This window comes from Ambystoma mexicanum, chromosome 7p, assembly GCF_040938575.1.
Source record: "Ambystoma mexicanum isolate Mex_15411 chromosome 7p, UKY_AmexF1_1, whole genome shotgun sequence".
Classification (NCBI taxonomy): domain Eukaryota; kingdom Metazoa; phylum Chordata; class Amphibia; order Caudata; family Ambystomatidae; genus Ambystoma; species Ambystoma mexicanum.
In genome coordinates, this window is record NC_090939.1 from 856,967,323 (window position 1) to 856,993,705 (window position 26,383).

The 26,383-nt window shown below is 43.1% G+C and overlaps 1 protein-coding gene across 5 annotated transcripts in view; it reads right to left on the bottom strand.

The window, feature by feature from the left end:
• The window catches only part of DHRSX (dehydrogenase/reductase X-linked), a 1,538,459-nt gene that overhangs the window by 1,306,798 nt on the left and 205,278 nt on the right, over positions 1-26,383 (bottom strand). For 2 of the 5 annotated variants that reach the window (XM_069637028.1, XM_069637029.1), the window contains exon 2: positions 20,686-20,757. The exons of the other annotated variants lie outside the window; for them this stretch is intronic. The gene's annotated coding sequence lies outside the window, so the exon portion shown is untranslated. The remainder of the gene's footprint in view (positions 1-20,685; positions 20,758-26,383) is intronic. 5 annotated transcript variants of the gene reach the window in all.

The window sequence follows — 26,383 nt, forward strand, 5'->3', positions numbered from 1 at the left end:
AAATCCTTGCGTACTGTACATAATTTAGAATCTTTTATTCTTTCCCACATTCACACTTGTTTATATTTCTAACATCCCACACAGGTATCTACTTTTTATGTTTGTCATTCATTTATGAATCTTCATGGGCAATTTCCCCTTGTAAACACAGTTTAACACACTCATTGTGTATACATTTTTTAGAGTGTTGCATGTTGAAAGACCAAGCAGGGTCTAAAATGCATTGGCCAAATTTCAGCTGCCTCTGTGAACTATGTATTGCTTATAAGAAGATATAGTGATAATCATGATTTAAAAAATCATGTTATTATCAATATTCTGTTTCACGGTTCTGAACAACTTTATTGAATAATGCAAGGTTAGGCTATTTAAATGCAACCACATCTGAAGAATGTTCCTCATTCCCTCCCTATTTTGCCTCACTGCATTCTGCCATGTGGATACTGGGATGCACCTTCGAACTGAACATTACTCACACATATATCATATTAAACATTACATTGGATAGTGGGGCCCACTTTTCCTGATCCACATGCAAATTCCTGACAGCTGCTGAAACACAACAAACCTGTCGGCAGCGGTGGCTTTTTAATCTTTTGCACACGATTAAAACATGAATAATTGTGGACCTTAGTCAATCTGGTGGCATGTAAATCATTAAATAGAACACATGGTTGTGGCATGACTCCTAAGAGCACACAACTACACAGAACTTTAATATCACATTAGTGTCAGCTCTCTGAGTAGGGCCTGGCTGTGGCAGGACGGATGTGCTGTAGCGTCTGGTCTGACTGTTTCCTCAAATGCCATGTGTCACAGTAGGCATGCTGCTGCCTTTTTACCATCCTGTAGGAAGGTAAACACCTACCTATCCGGGCACAGGAACCATCCCTCAAGAGATCTCTTGCCAACCGGTTCTTGAAAATCAGCCCTGTCATAACAACCCCACCATAACAATGCCACCATTATACCAGGCTGAATTAAAGTATCCAGGAGGGAGAGGTGGGCTGAGAGAGGGGGTCCACCATCTGTGTTTCTGTTAGGGCTCTCTACCTCTTCCTCCTCCCATTGTGTGCAGGAAAGGTCCTCTCGGGGTGATTTGAGAAGACAAAGAACACTTGTTGCAACAGACTTAAAAGTACACTCCCTTTGGACCTGTGGCATTTTCCTTTTACATAAAAGGGAGCAACCCCCTTCTTTGATTCAGCTTTGGACACTCAGGCGAACAAGAAACATTAATTTGGTTATCTGTTGGGGGATGCAAGCTATCCCAAAGTCCTCTGCCAGGGAGGTGAAAAGAGGAGGAATCCAAGGCAGAGTGGAGCTTGGTCCCTGACCATCCCCAGGGATCACTTGGGATAAGCCACTGTGGACCAAGGCCTCATTGCTGGCTGTGGCACTGGAACCAGTATCCTGAACTGAAAGTGAAAGAGTCATTCTGTCTTGGAGGCCCCGGATCGAGCCTCCCAGCAACCGAGAAACAACTGGAATCGTGTTTCGTCACCTACAGAAATCCTTGTGTTGGACTGACCGCACTAGGCGCCTTTCGAACCTCAACATGACTCATGGTTCTGCTTTTCAGATTCCATGCAAACTTCAAACCACATGCTAACCTTCCAGCCATCTTGACCCATTGAAGTAGACCTGATATCTCAATCTGATCACGGGGTCTACATTATGGGAGTAACTGACTAGAGTGCTGACTTGGCTGCTGAAAGAAATTGAACTTAGCCATCTCGCACATGAACTCGACCCAGCACAGCCATTTTCTTGACACTGACTCAAGCATCACACTGAACTGTTGGAAGTCAGCATTTTGTCATTGCTAATGCAAACCCGACCCAACAGGAGCCCGGGCCTTCCCAACGACTAGACGACGACTGGCAGTGGGATTGCATCAATTTGAACATCTCAACATTAGACCCCCCGCAACAAAAGCACCTAGAAGCCAGGCTTGACACAGTTCAACAACAAAGATAAGGCTTAAAGGTCCTGTGAAGGGGGTCTGTCCCCTGATCCACTTTTTGGGACCATTGTGACTTTCAAGCTCCCCTTCGCTACCTTTTTCTAAAAAGACATATGCAGGAACTAATCACAGTGTTGCCTGAACACCCCTGCTTATCAAACAAGAGCGAGTACCCTTCTGCATTCTCTGTGTTTCCTTTGCAGGGGTGGGTTTGTAGTGTTTTTAATTAGTTTGCTGCACTGATTGTATTATTAATGTACTTCTATTTTTATAAAACCTTGATCGGGCATTCGTATATCTTGAACCAATTGTACTAAAGCAGTTTGGGTTGCTACTGTTATCAGCACACAACCTCGTGAACATATAGCCTACTCTTGGAACTTACCCAGCAATGTCACTGGTGGAGATCCCAGAACATGGAGCAAGAGGATTGACTGCAGGATGTGAAGTTTAGAAATAACTTTATATGTTTAGGGGTATTAAAGTAACACAATACTTATTTCTTGCAATGAATATCCTTCACTTGCCTGGTACACACTGGCACCAGAGAGCATGCCCTTCAAACGCCCAAGTGCACCCACGTCGATGCACCCAGAAGGCGCCACTATTCTTTGCACACACGCATGAATCAGATCCTCATTGGCTTGATTCCAGAAAACAGAGACCAACACAAAAGATTGCCTCAAACAGGATTTATTCTAAAAGAGATTAGAAAAAACAATGGGTGTCAAGTGGTTAAGAGGACTGACCTGCAATACAAGACCGTGCTCTGCACATACTGGGTAGTGCGAAGGCTCTTTTATCTCAAGAAGCACCATACACCATTGACTCTCCTACTAAATGGCAAAGTAAATGAGGGAAACTTTAGCAGTGTTCGGACAGCTATGTGCATTGCTGTCTTGAGGAGTAGAGAAAAACCCTTCTATCCAGAAGAACCGGCAATCCACGGAGTAAACCAAACCGTAAGAGATCACACATGCGTGATATCAAGTGCATGATACAGCACATCATGTTCTGAAGAACTGCTGCCCACAAATTAAAGTAGCAACATGTTATTACACTCTACACGGATGGGAGTTCCAATTTAGTTATCAAGTCCCATCAGGGAGGAACAGGAGCGATGGTAGAATACCCCACTAGTGATGATCCAGGCAACCTATACCCTTTGTTCGGGAGGAGCTGGTGCCTTCCTGCACCCCCCCAAGTGCTTTACACATTAGGCAAGATTTCTCTAAGCACTATAGCACTGAGAAAACTTTTATCATGCAAAAATAATCACACACAGACATGGGTGACCACTAAATTAAAATAGTTAGGATTTAAATATAAGGTGCAAATAACTATTAGTTGAATGAATTTGTAAAAATGTTACAATGTATTTAGTTTTCTCAGAGCACGGTAAAGAGCACAATCCTCTGTGCTAAAAGGAACGCAGCCTGTGCTAAAAATAGACTACAGGCATTGCCTGGTGCCCGGCTAGCTCAGACAGAGCACACAAAGGAGCTGAGCAGCCGTTTCCTGTCCATCAAATCCCCAAGTATACTAAGAATAGGAGTGTCCATGCTTAATGCATGGAAACACAAGGTTTTTAAGCAGAATTACTGGACCAGATAAAATATGAGGATATTGAGTGAAGTGTTGAGAGTATGGCGGGAAGGTGTGTTTATATATAAATGTTTATAATATAGCAAAATGATGAAAAATGAAGTGACAATGTATTCCGGGATAGGCAGCAGTTTGCTAAGTAGTGTGTAACCTGGTCATGCAAGAAGGAAGACTGCAGTGTCCCTTGTAAGGAATAAAGACAGTTTTGGATGAGCTGTTCCAGTATCCAGTAACCAAGTTGAACGGTATATAAAGGCGCCAGCTTGCCATCAGTCTGGAGGAGCTGGGCCGGAAGAAGGACAGAATGCTGGTCGGGAGGGCAGAGTCCTTTGCCCACCCCCATCCTCATTTTTGTACAGATTAAATTGTTATCCTTGCAAAATGACTCTTGGCCTTAATTCCCGAGAGGGGTGAATTATTAATCTGGTGTGAGCGTGTTAAGGGGTACCTGTATTTAAAGGGTACCCCTGTAGGTATGGGCTACCTTTCACCTATCAGATGTTCTCAAAAGTGAAAAATGGGTAAGCAAATTATGCAGAATTAGTGGTGTTGGCATTAGCGTTCCGACACGCTGAGGAAATGTTCAAAAATCACAGATATGTCAAAATAAAATGGATTTAGATTCTGTGCTTTGAGGATGTACAATATACCTCACATGGTGTAAAACTAACAATATTAGGTCGCTGATTGTAGCTCAGTGACATTTGAGCATTTGTGTAGAGAAGTGGAAACACTGACGAGTAAATTAATGTGGTGAAGGTAAGTGCCTATAGACACAAGGCTGGTCAATGCCAACAGTTTGGGCTTTTTGTGTAGGTATGGGAAAGGTACTTGCCAAGCACTGCAATAGTGGTATTAACTGGCTATTGATGGTAGCAGGTGCAAAATGGTGCAAGTACCTGGGAATCTAATAGCAGTGCCTGGCAAATGCCTTATACTTATACACAAGCCAAATCTGTTGACTTTGACAACGCTCATTTTCAACAGGACATCAGGTAAGGACATGCATACTGCTTATAAATCGAGGGGCTGCACGCAGACCTGGTAAAGACATTTTTATTACACAAGTAGCAAGTTTACAACTCCAATTAAGTCATTAACTCTCAGAAGACTGCTTTGAGAAAACATAGGCAGGCACTTTGAGTGCAAAGTTTGATGGTAAGCCTTGATTAAAGCGAGCTCAAAGAGTACACACATCAGGAGGTGTTTTGGGCGGGGACAGACAGGAAATGGCTTGGAATGGCCATAGAGAGTAGCATGGCCATGGGCAGTGAATGGGTGGGCAAATAACTAAACAACACCTACAAGCTTTATGTCCCTCCTCATATACTATATCTCCCTAGCTGCACTCTAATGGACTAGTTTCAGCTTCTAGGTGGCGCTAAAGCACCAGCTAATAGCCCAAACTAAAACGTGAATTTTCATGAAAGGCAACACTAGAACAGATGATTTTGTGATAAGAGGTGGGGTGTCGAATTTTTAGCTGTCGGTGAAGGGGTGAAGACTGTGCCTCCTGTGTTGCACAGTTGGAGGGAAATTCAGGAGCAGATGCTGAGAACTGAGGTTCAGGAGTTGGGGAGAATAAAGGAAGATGATGAGCAATTAGCATTTCAAGTTGGAAGGGATTATATTGTACAGTAGTAAGACAGCAGCATAAATGGAGACGTTAACTTAGTCAAAAGGAGAGATTAACAGACATTGTTATGGTCACATTATCCACATTGGCAATCACCTGGGCCCACTGACAGTGAGCTCACCCCAAAGTGAAATTGGCAGAGGCCAACTTGTTGTGGCTGGGATCGTGGCCAGGGTAGAGGCAGAATCTACCCCAGCATGTGAGCGCTTGCCTAATGTGCCAAAGACATTTACATTAGAGGGGGATTGTTAGAATGGGAAGCTCCAACGGGACCCTGGAAAGTAATCCAAAATGATCACATGGGTCTACTGCTAAGAAGCAGAAGTGGACGTGATATGTGTTTGTGGCTCAGTGGACTCATGCTTCCACTACAGCGGCCTGCATTTGACCTCATGGTCACAGGTTCGAATCCAGGTAGGTGCAGTCAGTTCTTCATCCTTCAAAGGTTGATAAAATGAGTACGATTAAGTTGGGTAACAATAAACATCTGTTATTAGTGTCAAGATGCCCCTTCAGGGGTAAACTAGCACTTTACAAACATGAAATCATATGATATGATATGGCATTTATAACGCGCCTATACACAAGTGTTTCAAGGCGCGAAGGTTATGTTTGTGGCAGAACACACCTTTAGCAGGTGGTCTTAGGCTTTGCCCAACAGAAACAACGCTCCGCTTGCCACATGTAAAATACTCACATGAGACAGATTTGCCTGAAGTGGCATTCACAGACTGAGTACATATGATAACAGAACCCATTTCTCAGGTGACATTAATGCTACGATGTGTTCAATATTGGTTATAGAACAGAAATGCCACATTCCTTACCCCAACATGCTGGAAAGGTGGAGAGGTTGAAGAATCTCATGGACAGTTCACAGGAAGACTGAGATGTGAATTTACAATTCATCATGCAGAAGCTGAGGATGGAGAGGCACACTATGACGGGAGGAAGTCCAATTCAAGTGTAGTGGTGTTTGGGAAGAAGATGCCTGGGTGGTCACACTGGAAGTTGCTAGTGGAAGTCGGAGGCCCAAAGGCGTTTGAGGTGGCATTCAAGGAAGAGTGAAAGAAACACTGCAGTGTAATGAGAATGTGCACAAATATATGGTTTCACGGAAAGTGAGCAAGTGGAAAAGATGATGGAATTGTATGATCTGAACAGAGACGCAAGGAGTTACTAGTAGGAGATGAGAGTTGTGCCAAATATATCCTGTTTCCTGAGCCCAGATGCTTCCAGCCCTGCCAGACTGTAGATAAGGCATCACCAGCTGTTTACCAGTTGTGCATGCCAGAAGTGAGTGATAGGAAGTGGGCCCATGCTTCCTAGAATAAGAAGCATTCACATAATATAGCATGAGTGCCATCAGAAGATGCTGAAAGTTGCCCAACTATAGGTGCTCAACAATTGCAGCTTAGGCACACTGTGAACACTTACCTTGCAAACTAAGATAGAAACAATATTTTGCACAAGTACACATCTGCCAAGGTTCCTATTAAGTTGTAGAGTCTGGAAGAGCTATTATCACCTGCAAGGATGTCTGTTGTCTCTTGACGTCATCTCTAGAAACACAACACCTTGATGTGCCAGAAATGACCGAGACGCCTTGCCCTCTGTTTCCACTGGAAACACTGGATTATGAATTTATTTTTTTCTTAGTGTGAATACTGTCAAATTAGGCTTTTTTATGCATATTGAAATGTCAGAAGTGTGTACAAGGTAAAAATCAAAGAGAAAAGAGAAACTGATGATCACTAAAAAGACACTTAAGTATTTCCTTCATTTTGATCCAGAATATAGTCACATGGTAAACTAGACAGTCATAATTACCCTGGTGAAATGTAACCCACAACTCCTCACAGTTGTCATTTAACCCTTCCAATCTCCCGTACTCTAATCTACATTTTCTATGCATATGTAGTAAGGACAGGGCGAGGTTGTCGGTGTATCCTACCCACTGTAGTCGCGCCCTCCCACGTTTTGGGGGATATCATTTCACAGTAGGTAGGGCCTTTTGCAGGTCCACCAAGTAAAGATTAATGAAGAGAGGAGCCAGTATGCATCCTTATTTTAGTCCAACGTATGTTTGCATGGACGATTGGTTGATCTCGACTGTTATCGTAGTGTTGGAATGAAAGGGCATGATCATTTTTAGAAGTCTGGCCGAAATGCCCCAGTCTATCTTTTTTTTTAAATCCATATAAGTTTTCTTCTCACGGTATCGAATACAGATGAAAAATCAATGAATACGCAATATATGGTCTGTTGTTTAGCCCGCCTTGCGCTTTCAACAGTGAGAGCGAAGGTATGTTATCCATGGTGGCATTCCCCTTGCGCAATCCAGGTTGGTTCATTGGAATAATGTGATTTTGCGCTCCACCAGCAATAGACGGGCAAAGATTTGTGCTGGTGCATCTTAGCATCGCTGCAATGCAATCGTTTTGGGGAGCAGTGCGTATACCTTTTTTGTATACCAGAACCAGTGTACTCTCAGTCCAGCTCTTGGTGATGCTTGCAAAGCGCAGTGTCCCAACATTCACCTATAGCCTGGGACTCGTTTTTAATAAGGTTTTTAATAATGCAATGCAAATACCACACGGGCCTGGAGTTGTGGAATTGATCATTTTAATGATGTCACCCAGGTAAGTATAATAAACCCGTTTCTCATGGTTCAGATCAGTACTATAATTCACGGGTTTACCCACAATTGTGTTTACAATATAAATGTCCCTGTCTGCTTGAGAAGCACTTGAAATGAGATTTACGTTAGGTGTGTCTTTAACTATTTTCCAAAATGCTCATTGGTGCCAGCACCCTGTACTAGCCAGCCCCATCTTTCTATTTTCTTTTAAAATCTGGAATGCTCTATAGACCTTCTGCGATATAAAGATTTATTTGTTCTAATGCCAGCCGCCAGTGAGGTAGGATGGGCAATTGTTTGGCGCAGTGTGTGAAGGTCATTTCTAAAATCCCTTTTGGTTGCTTGCACCTTGGGGTCAAATTTGGTACCTATTTTCTACTAAGACGCGATAGCTGGAAACCTGAGAAGTAAGTGCTCAAAAGCATGCAGAGTATGCATTGCTAATTGGCAGGCCCTGGGCTTCCGTGTAGCTAGGGAAGCCAACCAGTCCTTGCTATCAATTGCCAAGGTATCCAAACAGAAGGGACTCTCAGGAGGCAGAATGCCAAAATGCTGGGGATAAGTTTTCCAGTACAAAGTTAGCTTTAATAGTAAACTGGGTAGTTGCCAGCTAACGTGATCTGTGCCAATGTTGAGCTTAATGTGCTTGTATTATCACATATGGGTATGGAGTATGAGAATTCAAACACTACGACCAAGGGAAAATGGTCGCTCTCCTGTTGTGGAAGTATCACCATATCTAAAATGAATGGGAATAAGGATTGATGAGAAAAGATGCAGTCTATTGTAGATGCACTGGTAGCAGAGATTGTGGTGTACTGTTAATGTTAACGTTAAAGGACATTTGTACCGCGCACTATCACCACCGGAGTGGTCCCCTGGCACTCTGGCGGCTCTGAAAGAGGAAGGGAAGGGTGGTTAGTGGGAAGTAGCTGGAAAAGTGCAAGAGAGCATTGGTGTGCTGTTGGCAGCCTCAGCCCTGTGGTTCCATTGGCTGGGCCTGGGGTGTTTTGCGGCCGGTAGTCGTTGTGTACTGTTTTGCAAGTCTATGTGTGTTTTTTGTTTTGTTGTTGCAATGTAGTGAAGTTTTTGCGGTTTGTTGTGCTGTAGGTTTGTGGTTGTGTTTGGTTTGGAGTTTGAGAGGTGTATGCAGAGGGGGAAATTGTTAGTGCAATTGGTTAGCTGGCATCTTTATCCTGAATTGAGGCGCTGGGCTTCTGTAATTTCCCCAGGTGGGGTTCGGGAGCGCCCCTGTGCCTCTGTCTAGATCTTGGTCCGTCCGGCCTTCGAGGTCCCTTTCACATCTGGCCCCCTCCTCCCCTAGTCTTCCCTTCCCACACATACGGCTAGCGCACCTGCCCATGTCCAAAGCTCATATATTGTGGCGATTGCTAATATCCCGATAATTCCACTATACTGTGGTACCCAGTGGCAATTTACAGACGAGTGCAGTTGTTGGATTGGGAGTTTATTCTGTCTCGGTTTGGGTGTCGCCTCTGTTCCCCTCTAACCGGCGTTCTTCTTCCAGGTGCCGTGGGAGCTTCTTCACATAGCGAGATGTCCACAGTCTGTACTGGGTGTTGTCTGAGTCCAGTTCAGTCATACCTTTCCTTTCCGATTCGGTTTTCAGGTTGAATCTGTGGTGTTGAAGGGCCAGGTTTTTAGTAATTTCCAAAATTTTAGGTGATATTTGGTGTTTCTTATGTCTTTTAGGATGTTGTTCCAGGTTTTTGCGGCTAAGTGGTAGAAGGAGGTGCTCCCCAGTTTCTTCTTGAGGTATGGTTTAGGTTCCAGGGAGATTTCGTTGCTTGACCTGAGGGGTCTTGTTGGCTTGTAGATTGTTATTTTATTTTGTAGGCATTCTGCTCCCTGTCCACTGATTGCCCTGTGCGTTATGCACATTGATTTGAAGGTGATGGGATGTTTTACTGGGAGCCAGTGTAGTGTTTTTAGGGCGGGGGTAATGTGTTCTCTTCTTGATAGCTTGAGGAGTAGTCTGGCGGCTGCATTTTGGATCTGTTGTAGTTTATTTAGGAGGTATTCTGGAATTCTGAGGTAGAGGCTGTTTGCATAGTCGATACTTGACATGATGAGGGCGACGATATTGAGTGTTTTGTGCGTGAAGGAGAGGAAAGGTAGGATTCTTCTTGCCGTGTGGAGGAGGAAAAAACATTTCTTGACTGTTGCGTTTACTTTTGGTTCTAAGGTTAGGGTGTTGTCCATCAGGACTCCCAGAATTTTTACTACCTTAGATGGTGATGGTGCGGTTACCATTTCCGTTGGCCATGGGATGGTGATTTCGTTCTCTTGGTCTTTGGATATGTACATGATTTCTGTCTTTCCTGGATTGATTTTTAGGTTGTTGGCAGCCATCCAATTGAAGACTTCTTTTAGACACTTGAGGGTTGAATGATCAGCTTGGGTGTCATTGATTTTGTAGATGATTTGGGTATCATCTGCATAGTTGTAGCATGTAATGTTGTACTTTTTGAAGATTCGGATAACCGGAGTTTGGTAGATGTTGAAGTACAGTAGTGATAGTGAGGATCCTTGTAGCACTCCACAGTCGTTAACTTTTGGAGAGGTTTTGAAGGGTTTAATCCATACGGTTTCCGTTCTGTCTGCTAGGAATGATTTAGTCCAGAGTAGTGCTGTGTCTGTTATGCCTATGTCTTCTAGTCTTTTGGTTAGGGTGTCATGACTTTGTCGAAGGCTGCGGAGAGGTCGATTAGAATGAGTGCTGAGGTTGTGTTTGAGTCTGCGTTGGTTTTTAGGTCGTTCCAGATGGATAGTAGTGCTGTTTCCGTTCCACTTGCGGGTCTGAAACCGACTTGAGCTTGGTCCAGCAGGTGGTGTTTTTCTACGTATTCTTGGGTTAGTTTATATACGCAGGTTTCCAGGAGTTTTGCCGGGTACGGAATGTTTGAAATTGGCCTGTAGTTGGAGAGGTCTTCTGTGTCGCCACTTGTGTTTTTAAGAAGTGGTTTGATATATGCTGATTTGAAGGTCTTTGGTAGGGGTCCTGCTGCTAGAGAAAGGCTCATAAGATTTATGTAGTATTCTGCTGGCGTTCCTTGTGCAAGGATTTATTTGTAGATGTCCGGGGGACAGGGATCCATGGGTGATCCCGCTTTCTTGCTGTGTTTTACCAGCAACGAAAATGCCTCTGCTGATATTTCAGGAACGTTTTTGAGTTTGTGCCGAGGTTCTGTGATGGGTTCGCTTTGTAGTATGTTGTGGTCGGTTGGTATGTTTTGTATGGATTGTCGTATGTCGTTGATTTCTTTTTAAGTGGTCGGCCAGGTCGTTGCATATTTTCTCTGAGAGGGTTGGGGTGTTGTTGCAGCGTGGTGGGTTTCTCATCTCTTTAATGATGTACTGTCCAGGGAAATCAATAGTAAAGTGACCATTAAGAATGAATAGGGAGTTAAGAGTTCATAAACTTGGCCCATGTATAGCCAGTTGCATTAGTAGATTCTTGTTTTAGAGAAGGATGCAAAATAGCCAAGCCCTGTGATAGATGAAAATCAGTATGCTGCTCTGCAGGAACCCAACTATTCAAATCCCCCAATACCATGATATGTACAGATGTTTTATATATCTCCAGTATATTCTGAAATGAGTCCCAAATGCCCTGTGGTCCTGAATGTCAGGGATATTACATAGATTTACAAGGACTATCTTCCTCCTTTTTCCTATTGGAGTTTACCATGTGAAAAGTCCAGCTTAAATCGAATGAGAAAATGTTTTAATTATTTCTATTTTAATATTATTTTTTATGTTCGTTGGAAGTCCCCCTTTAGACCTTCTCCTACATTCCTGTATGGCTTCAATCTGCATAGTATTCCTCCCATCAAGAGGGACAGGATTAGTAAGCAAGGTGCCTTGTAGAGCTATCACACTAATCTGATTAAAAACTCTCAAAGTATGTCATCCTCAGAACCATAATGGGTGTGTCCACGTGTATTCCAAGAAAGGATGGTGAATTTTGTGTTAGGGTCTGTTCAGAGAAGATGACTGAAGGACCTTGGGAAGCCAATCCCAATTTGCAGATTCAGGGTTGGCTTGATATTCAATCGGATTTTGTATGATGGCGCAGAGAGCACCCTTATCCCTGACAGTAATAGTAATATGATCCCTATCATCAGGATTCTTAAATTTGGAAATATGAGTAAACCTCAGCAATGTTTGACGTCCGTCCATTTCTATTATTGTCAGGCAAAGAGAATATAGTGCAGGCCTTGTCCTTATCAAGATAGTAGATTCTGTTATTATGTTCTACAATATTGTGCAAGGTACAATTGTAACCCAGACAAACAAATTCATGATCTCAAGATGTATAACAAAAGAAGTGTGTGGCGCAAAGTCTGGAATTGAAAATGTTATGTACTCCCTTTGCACACTGCTGCATAATACTGCTGATTGGGTACTGCAAACTGCCATTTTTAAACAAGTGTTTCTTGCTTGTGCGAGATGAGGCCATAGGCTTTACTGCGCAAGTCCTTGCAATGAAGGCTCTACGTCTAGTGTATAGCCATGCTTGTCTCCACATCTCTCGATATATATATATATACATACACGTGTTTTAGGCTCCTGCTTACTTAGGAAAAGAGGCTTTAGCAGACAGAAGTCATCAAACTGTAAGCATGCTTGCCTGCCTCAGACCATGTGTGAACCTCTTAGCAGTATATTCAGCTCCAATAAATGTATCACTTTATGCTATCCGTCCTAATAATAGTGTCTCAACATGTGAGAACGCAGCTGGTATCAAAGACTTGTATAGTGGGTCTCTTTGCTCCCTGCTTGTAACATTGTTTCAGTATGATTCCTTGCCTTGTCTGGGCCGCCCCTTCCATTGAAATGCAGGTGTTCCTTTGGGTAAAATAGAACAGTGCCTGGAGGGAAGGGGATTTTCACTTGCATCAAAGTCTCGTACTGTTGTTGGTTTGTTGTTGTCCTGTTGCTTGCTTCTTCACTAATAAATTGTTCACGAATCCACGTGAAGAGTCAGTGGTCATTTTTCCACAACAAGTTTGGTGCCTGCTATGTCGGAGTCCAGCAGCCGTGTGACCGGCGATCCCCGTGGGCTCTGAAGAGATGACTGCTTCGGAGGGGAGAGCTGGCCCGAGCGCCCCGAGACTCTGGGAAGGTGGACAGAGCAAATGCGGAATAAGAGCCGACTGAAAATCAGGGGTTGAACACAGGTAATTGCATCAGTATATGGTCATGTCTTAGATAGTATTGTTTGAAACGGGCTGGGGTAAACGTTTGCCTCTCATTAAAGAATTCTGAAATCTGAAAACTGTTGTGAATATCCAAGGATAGGAGGGAAGGTACCCTGCTTACAGACCGGTTCATCTGAATAAGAAAAAGTAAAAGTAGTGGGCCACCACTGCTAAGAAAATAAAGTAAAAGCAGCGCATCCATGCTCCCTACTCACCTAAGAAGACATGAGACTGCTGCGCCGATCATAATCGTATAGTATGGATCAGGGACTAGGATGGATGTGTTCCGTGTAAGTGTGAAGATAATAATTTGGATGAGAGCCCCATGGTTTTCCTGTCTAAACCTGTACCTCGATACTTGAAACCATAAATGTGCAACTCATTTGAGACCCTGCTTTATATTTCACACTCTCCTCTATCCTAGTATGGGAGCTGTAACAGGCTTTGTGCCTACCGATTATGGGTCTTTTCCTTGACTCTCACATACCCAAGTCCCTGAAACAAGCTGAAATACTGCTCTGCGTTGTGGGTAGCGTAACGGGAGATATAGGCTGCGAACCAGCAGTCATCTGAATCTGACCAACACCTTTGAGTGTTACTGAATCTTCTGTATGGGGGGAGGAATGGAGGTCAGGTGGTGATACCTGAGCCTCTGGGCAGTTGTGGCACAGCGGTCAGCTATGAGCGGTACCAATTCTGCAAGCCAAAGACAAGATAGCGTCCAGATGCGGATGGAGTTAGGAAAGGACCTGGATCCGTAATAAGTCATACTTTGTCTTACCCTTGTGAGAATGAATTCAGGTCAGTCTAACCAATTGCCACTTCCTTTTAAAGGAAGTCAAGCTCACTACTTGCCCAACGCATGTAAGTACCTAAATAAATGGCATGACTATACAGTTTTGTAGTGACTTTTTCGACAGTCAAAGTTTCGAAAACAAAAGTTTCGAAAACAAAGCATCAAAAAAAACTTTTTAAAACCCCTGTTTTAAAAAAAAACACTTATTTTACTATACAAAACTAAACTAAACCCTTTTAACATTAAACAAAATGCATTGGAATTTTTTCTTCGAAACTTTGTATTCGAAAGTTTTGTGTTTAGAAACTTTTTTTTCGAAATTAATTGATAAATATGACAGCTATCTAGACAGCTATCTAGACTGGTACAACAAAGCCACTATGAGACAGACTGAGTCCAAGACCTGGGCACTGAAAGACACCCAAAAAAAGCTCCAGGAGCAAGTTAAATCCCTGAAAACCGAGTACTCTATTCTTCAGGTACTGGCCAACAAAGCCAGGTACAAACATTTATATTCTGTAATCCAAGGGGAACCCCCACCCTCGGAGAAAACTCCTGATGACATTCTGGGTGCTTACAACCCTACCATTTTCAATGTTTAACCCGACCATCACCCGGCTAGCCCAGATTCTACCCAACCTATCATCAGTCCACCCCAAATAAACACTATGGTTGGCCCGTTCACCCCTGAGTAAGAGGCCAGAACTCCAAACTTCTTTCTCCTTCTTCAGCCACGTCTGAAGGGTTCCTGAATTTGACAGCCAATACCAGTACTGGTGCATTCCCACTCAGACAGCTGCCTGGAGGAAGCAATACCTTAGTTACTGTACATGCTCCCTCGAGCGCTACCTAATTTGTTCAATACCATTCAGAGATTCCAAAAGATACGAAAGGATCCCGTTAAGTTCCAATAGGAGGTTCCGTTTATAATAGATTGCTATCTATAACCCCAGGTGTGTTGATTTAAATCAATTGTTGCGAGCAGTGCTGCCCACAGATACATTCACCATGCTGAAAGTGCGTGCCAACTGGCCAGCTGAAAAACCTGCCACCTCCAGGGACCTGAAAATCTGTACTGAAAGGCTAGTACAAACTATCACTGAAATTTGCCCTCAAAAGACTGATTAGTCTAAAATTAATGCATGCAAGCAAGCCAAGTGTGAAAATCCTGTGGTATATCCTGAGCATCTGTAACCATGTTTTGAGCAATACTCTGGGGTCGTTGTTAGGAAAAATGTCCCTTAGTGCAATGTCCCCTCCATTTATGGACCCCCCCAAACATTTTGCTTTTGTTTGGCTAACTTGACTCGACTTTTTCCAGTGGAGCACAGCCTTCAGTTGCGCTCCTCTGGGCTTTTGCTCATGTGTTATGGGGAAACTGACGCGTCCTTCAGACTGTCAGTACTATGTTACCATTTCTTAGTGACTTTTTATTTATGTGCCAAGTACCTTTCAGTACCGCGCATAGAGGTCATTTTGTTTAATGGCCCTAGAAACACTAAGGAATTTTTGGTGATTGTACAAGTGTGCTTAGGATGAACTGGTGGCAGCAGTTTACTTTTATAGTGTTTTTACCTATTTTTAATGAACCATATCGTGTATACCGCATTTCGCTCAAGACTGTGGCCAGTGCCGAAAATGGCCATGCCACAAAGTCTTTTGTTCTGTCCTTTGGCCATTTTGTACCTTCGCCTTCCCCCAGGTGGTCGAATGACCCGGGAATTCCTTATTTGGGCATGCAGCCTCCCACGAAAACAGCAAATTTCGCGGGCTCCTGCATATCACGTGTGCTAATGCCCAGGAAGAGGATTGGGACAGTCTACTCCCAATCCACCCTACTGGTGCCAATATTTCTGGTATCCCTGAATGACTGGGACTACTGTGGACCGTGATTGGTCCACATCTGGCGTGCATGCAAGAGAGCAGATCTTTGATTGGTTATCCCAGATTTGAGCGCAAAACCAATCTTGGATTAGAGAAGGCGCTCTACATCCATTTCAGGTCGATCACCTGAAGTTCACTCCGAACTACAGAATCCTGAAATACTAAAGCAGACCTGTGGAACTGCCGAAGATGTGCTTGAAGTTTTGGCCCAACGGACCCCTGTTTTTGCATTGATCACTGAAGGCCTGCAAGCGCGCTTCGACCATTTGGAGTAGTGGGAACAAAAACTCTCGGCACCTCCCAATTACCCTGCCAAAGAGCCTCATCGGATGCATTCCTGGGCCATCCAGAAAAATGACCTGCTTGAACCCAGGTATTGCAAGGAGTGCCGCCGTCCCAAGTTGACACTCGGGACTTAAGGAATCGCCAGCTTGTTGTACTGGGCCCTTTCCTGCCAAATTTCAGAGTCCTACCTCCTTTGGGTCGTGTTTTAAGAGAGTGTGCCACGTCGCAAGCATTTGCGGCCCCTGTGTCGGCCTGCTGTGGTGATAGTCCTTGTAGGAGACTTGCCTGCCTGCCTGCCCCCATCTGCCCGGAGATGTGCTGCACTGGAACTGTCCTCTTTTCTTCATCGAGAGCTGAGAAAAGGCTACTGTCCGGCCACAAACGATCATCCTGTTCCGCAGCTGCTGAGAGCCAGAGCAACGTGCAACTGTAGGAGTTTACCCTACAAGCGACCTGGCCTAGACTGGCAAAGTTTGACCCGGACTGTGTCGAGAGTCGGTGGGTACTTGCATCACTTATCGGTAGCCCCAGGTACAGCCATTGTTCTTTATGCACTACAATCCCTAAAAAGATACTCACCTTAGCTGGGCTAGCCTGCGCTCTCTAGCTATTCCCAAAACACGAAACTCGCTCTGCCTGCAAGGGTAGACACTCCTCGAATAATAGGACACTTTTCTTCCTCACCTCAAGCCCCTTCCTGAACTGCTACAGCTCCCTGAAGAGGACTGCTTTCTCTCATTACGCACGACCGCGCGTTTTAAACGCAGTACTGTACTTTTGAGCGCAAGGCTGGACTGCTTAATTTAGGGATCAATTCTGAAGAACTGCTTAATGCTATATTTGTGTTCACCTACGCTTCTGTTGCAGGTCGTGGCTATGTGTTCCATTTTACCGCATTAGGCGAAACGTAACTGTATATATGTGGAATAGTGAAAGGCGTGTGTGGTATTTTTTATATACACTTGTCTAAGCATATTCTGTGGCGTTTTACTGTGGGTGCTCATTGTGGGCTTCCAATCACTCTCTCCAGGGACTTAGTCTTGACCGCCTGCCAAGCTACCGCGATTGGTCTGGCTTGTCCATAAGGATCCCCTATTCCACTAAACTAGTGTGGCCTAAAATTCTGCCCACTAGATAAAAGTTTACAAACCCATGTTAACAGTCGTTGACACAGCCATTATAGCGCCACAAGTTGTGGTGGCTCAGTTTTTTATGTGTTTGCAGCCTAAAGTATCAGAGGGAATTAAGGCAGTGCTAATAGGGTGGGAAGGAAAGGGGTTGGTCGAGGTTTTATTGGCTGCACAGCACTTCCATGAAAAGTTCCAAAGACAGAGAAACTACTTACGCCAAACTTATGCTGTTGCAGATACAGGGTTTGCAACCTTCCCAGGGAAGAGGAGAGTTCTGCCCCACATGAGGTGGGCTAGGACGGGGAAGAAAGAGAGGAGCCCCCTAATCACATGAACCAGTGCAAACTGCTGAGAGGTATCACACGAAGAGTGATAAGTGTAATTATTGCTAAGAGTTTGGACACTAAAAAGCAGAGTGTCCACATTGGCCTCATTAGGACGGTCGAGGAGGACAGCCAACTGCGCCAGGTGGAATGACTAAGAACCAGTCTCCAACGACACCACTCCAGATCGATGGTTGGGATTGTCAAGGGGTCTCCAAACTTGTTGCACCACTCGTACCGATTTATCCTACAGCCCTGCACATTGATTGTGTTATTGTTGATCAAACGATTTCATGTTTGGTTGACACTGGAGCATCACGCTCCACACTAAAAGCCTCCAAGTTTACAGGAATGATGCATTCTGATGACAATCTTAATGCTGGAGGTATAGGGGGTGTGCCAATACCCCATCCTGTGCCTACCCCACTTATGGTCACGATAGGTTCAATTTCTGACCAACATGCATTCTTGCTGAGTCCCTGTTCTCTTGTGAATTTGTTTCGATTAAACTTAATGTGTAAGCTAAATTGCTCCATTTATTGTTCCCCAGATGGTATTTACCTTGATATCCCAGCTCACAGAGACATGAGGTACTGGCAGTATACCAGGAAATTACCCATTCGAACCCTGGAGACCGGGCTGGCACTCTGTGTTCATGACAGGGACAATTGAACCGAGTCCCTGTCAAATTATGGTTAGCTTAAGCAAATGATGCTGGTTACATGGTCAGTGCCAAGCCACTCACAATTACTCTAAATCCTGCCAAGCCCTTGCCATGTGTACACCACTATCTTATTTCCCCAAGAGGCTGAAGAATGCATTTACCCTGTAATAGAATCCCTTCTCCAACAACGTATTATTGTACCAACTCATAGTCCCTGCACTTTTGCCCACAAAGAAGCCAGGTAAAGAGGTTTATCATTTCATTCATGACCTGTGTGCAGTTATTGCAGCCATGCTACCAGATTTTCCCATTGTACCTAACCTGGCTACCATCTTGTCATGCATTCCCTACTCGGCCAAGAACTTCACTGTTGTAGATCTGTGTTCAGCATGTTTCTCCATACCTATACATCCTGACAGCCAGAATCTGCTTGCATTTACCTATAAATCCATGCAGTATATGTTCACTCATCTTCCGATGGGATACATAGAGCCCTAATCTATTCTCCAAACTTGTAAAGAGAAAGCTTGACACAGGAGGGACGACGCTAATGCAGTACATAGACGACCTGCTCGTAGCCTCCCCCTCCCCGGAAGCATGTGAAGAAGACTCTCTTATTCTGCTGACAGCGCATTCTAAAAAGGGTTACATGGAATCTAAAGACATGATACAGTTGTGTCTACCCACTGTGCGATACCTGGGGCATGAGATTTCAGCTGGGGATAGACATTTATCCCAAGAGCAGATTAGAGCAATTCAAAAAGTCCACAAGCCCCAGACCACAAAGCAGGCGAGAGGGTTCCTTGAGATGGTCAGTTACTGCACATAGTAGATCCCGGGATATGTTACCATAATTAAGCCCCTTCAAAATCTCACAGACTGCCATGGCCTCGGAAAGCAGAAGATTCCTTTGTCACCATTAAGCAAGCACTCACAACGGCTTCGGCTTTAGGTTTCCCGGATTATAGTAATTCCTTTGTGCTGTACTGCGATGAATGCAACGGTTTCACTCAAGGTGCGTTGGCCCAGTTATACACTGGCAAGCATCGGCCTGTATCCTCCAACACTGTAGTCCTAGATCCAGTTGTTACGAGACTCCCAGCTTGTCGGCGAACTGTCGCCTCTGCTGTTTTGTTGATAGAAAAGGCCGACTCACTAGCACAATGTCGTCCAGTCACGATTGCAGTTCTCTATGCGGTGTTGTCATTATTGCTTAAAGGGAAGACACAGCATGTGTCCAACTCCCGTCTCACCCAATATGAAAGGTTGCTAATTTCTGCCTGCTAATGTAACTTTGAGCCGATGTTCAGTCCTGAATCCTGCCTCTTTGCTGCCAACCTCGCACGACAGGGTACCACATGACTGTCCGGTTGTTGTTGAGACGCTCATGTCACCCCTGCTGATTTATCAGATATTTTGTTTGAATTTTTTTATTGTGTACAGTTTATTACAAACTTTTACATAATTAGAACCTTTTATACAAAAGAGAAAAAAAATTGAAAACGAGAGAAAGAGAAAGTTGGAAGGAGATATAGGAAAGTAAGATAAAATTAAAAAGTAGCTGAGAAAGAGGAGGAAGGGGAGTTCTAATGAGCCGTTCATACAAAGAGGTAGGCAGTGAATTACACCCTCCAAACCAAGAGTTCAGTACAGCACTATCTTATCTGAACCTCTACCTCCTACTCGTACCACTTTACATTCTCTCCCCTTGATAAAGAAGCTATCCTTCCCCCTTCAACAGCTATATAAAGCCACTATATTGAGGCAAAATATCTTTAAAACATTTTGTCAATGCAAACATTAATTTAAAATCATTTATGCTATAAAATCGCTCCCACAAATCACCCCTGTCTAGGAGTGGTGAATTTTCAATCAAATCTCCCAAATATCTTGATCTCTGTGTTCTTAAAGTCATGCATTCCAATAGTAGATGTTGCAGGCTTTCCTTTTTCTCTTTGCAGAATCTACAAAACGGGTCAGTAGTCCCTTTTTGGGTTTTAGTGTGTAGTGTGCAGAATGTTCAGTCTAAAACTGAGGAATAGATTTTGGTGTGTTGAATTCGGAAATGTCGTCAAATACTTTGGAATTAAATTCAGACACCTATTGTTAATTTTGGCCATGCTTTCAAATTTGGAATCTACCATTCTTCTTTCCATTTGGTTGCAGTCAGCACACCACAGTTTTTGTTTTGTCTTTCCTGTGCTTATCTTCAAATGCAATTCACTATAGTCAATATCATTCAGTATTTGTTTACAGTTTGCAAACCAGGCTTTCAGTACCTTATCTAGCGAGGACCCAGGTTTTTCGTTGAAAATTTCATATTGGGCCGGGCAATCTCTCATAATGATTTTCCTATAGAGGGTAAGCGAGTTCCACATTACCTCACATGCATGGAGAAAAGGCCCACCTCCCATCTTATTGCTGCCATGGGTAGGTAGACCCAGGATCTTTCTGCTTCAAGACAGCGTTCTATTTGCAGATAAAGGGTACTGCGATGGGGGCAGCTTTTGCCCCTAACTGTAACGCTTACCTGGACTCCTCGGTAGAGTAATACCTTCTCAGCCAGTGGATCTGTTACTGGGGCACTTTTAGGATTCCTTTTCTGTGTAAACAAAAATAACAAGAATAGTACTACTATAATATCTATTTTCTGAGAAATCATTGTATAACTGTGTGCCTTTGGTAATCTCTCCCTGCTCACCTGTGTTTATGTTTTGTGGAGCTCACCATCCTGTATTCTACAGGGGCGCGTTGGAATGAAGAAACTTTAAACTTGAAGGCTGCGATGTTCAATAGACTCTTGTCTTTATAATGTCCTTGCTTTCTTGGGTAATAATTTGGTAAAAATATTATAGTTTGTTAGAATTTGATTAGTCCCTACGTTGGAGAGATCTCTCTTTCTAACATTTTACTTTAATCTTGCAGGTTCTCTGAATTCGGAAAGTTTAATGGCTGTGGAATGACTGCAACGTTACTCAGAATGAAGAAACGTTTAACAAACTTAAGTTCATCTATACTGAGTAATTGCAGCCTTCAGGGAAGAGCGCGGTAATAACTAAGTGGTGAAAACTTGAAGAAACTTCAGGTATGTAACTTATGTAAACTTCTTCTTTCTTATTTCTATTAAGTTCGTTCGTTAAAGAAATACCTTTTGTTTGCAGGTTTTCAGAAAGCTGAAGAAGAAATACCTTTGGAAGATGCAGTCTGCTGAGGAAACTTCTGAATGAAGGTAGTGCGACTGCGCACAAAGACTGCTGCGGCTACGAACAAAAACAGCTGACTGAGGAAACGCTTTGGAGATACTTTGGTTCGGTATGTCTTTTCAATAACTATGGAATTCTGTTGTTTTTCTGTGAAAACTAATGTCTCTGTTTTTCTCCTTTGACAGGTTCTGTGAGGAGAGACGCTGGTAGCATTACCCCGCTGTCAGCGGAGCAGACGCCAAGCGAGCGCTCCAGCGCAGGCGGGGCTTAAGTAGCTCCCTCTGCAATAGCTATAGAGTGTCCTGGAAGTTATCAATGGACCTAGCGGCAGCCATGTTTAGTGTATGAAACCACTGTAAGCACTATGAGAGCCTATGGGTGCACTTGCTATGAATGGTACAAATGCTATTTGTGCCAGGCTTGTACCGACTTTTGACCTACTGACTTATGCGATGTCCATTGCTTCTCCTGTATGCCTGAATGGGAACTGTGCTCATTTACTGGGATCATGACATGAACTACGCGACACTATACATGTGGAAATTCGAGAAAACATTCACATTAGATGACACCAATCCGTTTAGGCCTGCCCTAAAATTCTATAAAGGGTATATAGATGATATCATCATCAAATGGGACAAAGAAAAGGTCAATTATGATAATTTCTTACTATGGATCAACACGCTCAATACCAACTTGAAGTTTACCACGTCAGCAAGCAACCAGTCCATATCGTTTCTGGATCTCTTAATTAAGACTGACAATGGACAGATTATAGTGGACCTTTATCGTAAAGAGACCGATAGGAACACCAATCTTCGGTTTGACAGTTTTCACGCACAAGCCCTGCAAGAGAGCATACCGTATGGTCAATTTTAAGAGCTATACAAAACTGCACTAGAGTTGAGGATTTTGCTACACAGGCGAACATAATACAAAACAGGTTATCTCACAGAGGCTATCCGTCCCACCTTCTTACACAGTCATGGAAAAGGGCCAAAAACCAACACAGAGAGATACTGTTGGCAAAGAATACTAAACAGAATATTACCAACCGGCGACTTGTTTGCGCAATGACGTTTCACACACATCATAATGACATCAAGAAAGTAATTTCCAAACATTCGCACCTGCTACAATTTAACAATCCAGCCCTTGAAAGCCGGATTTATGCATTTAAAAAAGTCAGAAGAGTCTTGTGGAGTCCACGCTATTTTCGAGCATGTGCTTTGAACATTGAATATTGTGCCTTCAGCTTTAATTCCAGCGAGTAGTCTATCTACTCTTTCTACCTACCGAAGGCGGAGACTCTTGGTTAAGATCCCATCTGATCCGCGGAGTGGACGCAGAGTACGCAGAGTCTGGGTGGAGGCTGCGGTGAGGCTGTGCGACCAGCCGGGTCCTCTCTGGGAACTTGTGAATTGCGTGTAGCCTGTGGAGGCGAGGGAGGTGATCGTTGACAGCGGATATGGCCACAGTAACAGGACCATGCACCCGGCAGCGCACCAAGACAATCGATACAATGGAGACACCTTCCTCCCCGGCTCCGCCCCCTTTGCCGAAACAACCACCATCTTAGTGCAATCTGCCGCGTGAGAAAGCAGCTATGAAACGTCTCCAGCAACGGAATATGACGGTGAGTTTACTTTTGACTCTAATTCCAGCTCGGAATGTTGACCTTTCTGCGAATCAAGGGGTAGCTGACACCCACATTGCATCTTTTAAGATCAGAGAAACAAGTTCAGGAGGTTGATAAGGTGAGACCAGTCAAAGACTGCGCCCCTCAGCCCATGAACAAGAAAGCTACCCCATTAATATAGAGACTCTATCCTCAGAACTCAAACAGAGATACAAAAGTAATGAACACTCACGAATTTCCAATAGTCTGTCAGAATAAAGAACGTGTTCTAGATTCTGACGACAAGCAATTTGCACCCATTAAGGAAGCCTTGCATTTAATCTTTCGGTTCCACGAACAGAACTTTGACGCGCATAAAGAAAGGTACTCCACTAGAAATAGAACCTCAACAATATCGAAATGAATCCTTTGAAACACCTGCAATGAGTCGCAATCCAAATATGAGCAATATAATAAACAACTCCTGACTGTGCGACCGCCAACAACATCAATACACAACAGACGCATGGCACGCCTTTCACTGGACATAACAGAAATCGAGGAGCTGATGGTGAATCTTGAAAAACGAAATGAAGTATTTGAGTCCTACACTATCAAGAAGGAGAATGCTTTAGAAACAGTAATGACATCAACTACATTTCCCCATGAAGGCAAAGACATGTCTATACAACTAACATCTAGTCAGACAACAGATTCAAACAGCATGCAAGAAACCGAGGAATTATATAACATCCAACCACAGGCTCAAAACCCCATAACTCGGAAATCACAACACAATGGTGAGGCAGATAAATGCCAATGTATGCAGCCACCAGAAACAGAATGCAAAGCAATAACGACTTCTATGCTAGAGCTCCAAAACATGCTTATGGCAGCCTCAACACATGCACTAATTCCATTTCTAAAGCTTTACCAGGTAATTAGTGAATCAATAAAAGACCAAGCTACATTACTAGCTATGATTCACACAAAGCAAATATTTTTCGAATCCTTCATCACTAAAATCCAAGCCAGATTAGATGTGGAAGCAAAGGCGTCTAATCAATGGCAACGAAGACTGTTCGATATTGCTCGCAGTGACCGAGCAAACAAAGCTCTGATGACGACAACTATGATGGAAATGCTCATTGATAAACAAAAGCGGCATATTGATGATAGAGATGAGAATAGCAAATGCTGTTGCCCAGAGCAACGAGACAATATGAAAATTTGCATAACAGAGGAACAAAGGACCCCACCAAATTTGACAGGAAATGAAGTTGTGAGTGATATTACCAAACCATCTCTAAAAAATCAAAATGACGTAGGGGGACCAAAATGTGATAATTCCACTCGAAGTGCCAAAAACTAAAACCAAATTGGCTACACAAAGACACAAAACCCATCATGGAACCATAGCTACCTCCACAGCGTCACAAGGGGCAGAATCTTTTCCGATGTTTGATCGATTTAAATTTTATCCTGGTAAAATCCAGTTAAATCCCTCAAAGGGGAAAAGAAAGAAAGGTCCCATGGTATAAAAACAATAAAAAAGACAAAAAGAGGATCAAGAGCTTTTCTAAGAAATCTGACGATACTGATAGCAAGGAGCCCTTCAAAGCATCTCAAAACATTGGAAAACATGAATCTACAGAAAGCTCTACCAAATGGAAAAGAAAAAAGCAGAACTAATATAAAGCAACAAATCCCAATAACAAAACGAAAAACAATTAGATCAGGACCTTCTAATGAATCTTTCAACTTATAGTCAAGAAGAGAGGACACCCCGCGAAAAAGAGCATGTACATGAAGAGGACCAATCCTTAATCGTAGTCGATGAATATGAAGAAGGCCAATCAATAAACAGGGAAAGAAGAGATCTTTCCTGTGAAAACATCTCAGACAACAAATTAGGGAGTATAAGCACAGACTATAGCATCATATCAGATAAATCTCTCCAAGAATAACCGAACCAATCAGAAGAAAGTTGTAACAGAGACCGCTCAATAATTTCAATAGAATCAACAAAAAAACGAATTAAGTTACCAATATTTCAAAACCCCTGACGCAATGATCCAAGCAACAGGATAAAGCTGAAACGGATGCACACAAAGAGCGATAGACTCATCCTGAATAGAACAAATATTCTCCGGCTAATGCATGTTATGCTGCAGCTAAAAAACAATCAAATCTGATGACATCAATCTAGTCGAATTTTTCCATGAACAAAAAACGGATGAGGTATGGATCCAATTTAAAACTCTTCTCACTCTTGAAAAGGTGATGTATAACACAGAGGTGTTTGCCAAACTTGGCTTTAATTGCATCCGATTTGAAAAAATCAAAACTGAAAAAATGATCGAACATGATGCTCCTAACCAACGAACTGGAATGGAATTCTTCAAAACTCATAGGTCCATGTATCAAGGTTCCTCCCAGGTTCAATATAGAGATGAAGATGATAATCTTAGAAGTAATCACTTATGCGAAAACTCTATGATACAAAGTAAAAGATTGTCTTCACTGTATCGACCAATTCATAGAATATGAAGCGTGAGAATATTACACAAAATACAAGAGGGAGCAACAGTAACAACCAATTACCCCCCAACAAACCTGAATCAGTATTTGCTCATGGAACTCTAGAGGTTTGGGCCATCGATTAAGAGATGAAAATAATGTCCTTACCCAACACCAGATTATTTTTTTTACAAGAGACCTGGCTTTATCAGACTCCAGCCTGCGATGGATACATAGCCTGCATAAACCCAACTATAAAATCGAACAAGGGATGTCCTTCGGCAAGCCTCTTGACGCTGATTAAAATAGACGGTGTTCTAGAAGTTCTCCATAGCACATTTCCGAATGTCTGGATGAAATATACCATCATTGAATATAAAACATCTACATACTCTATGACGAATAAGGAAAAAATGAATGTCTCTTCAAAAAAACTTGGGATTGTCAATATTTATTGGAATCCAATAGCGTTCAATGCTGATTTATTCATCAACATAGTTTTGACATCCATTGATGATATCTGCAATAAATACAGACATATAGATCTTTGGGTGTGTGCAGACTTTAATTTTCATTTGTTTGATAATTAAGGGCAGAAAACTGAAATACAGAACTTGCCAAGCACAAATATGGACCAAAGAAATGGAGAAAAGGCATATGACACTAATAAGTGGCCACAGGACCAATTGTATATTCCGTCCAAACCAACCTGGTCGAGAGACTCGACACATGCACGCCTGGATTATATATATACTTCTGATGGTATCACAGATTAGATCACTAAATTCTCTAACAATGAAACTAATACTAGTGACCACAACAGAATTTCAATTGAATGGACGGCTTTCATGTTCACAGCAAAAATAGGTTACAATTACACATTAGAG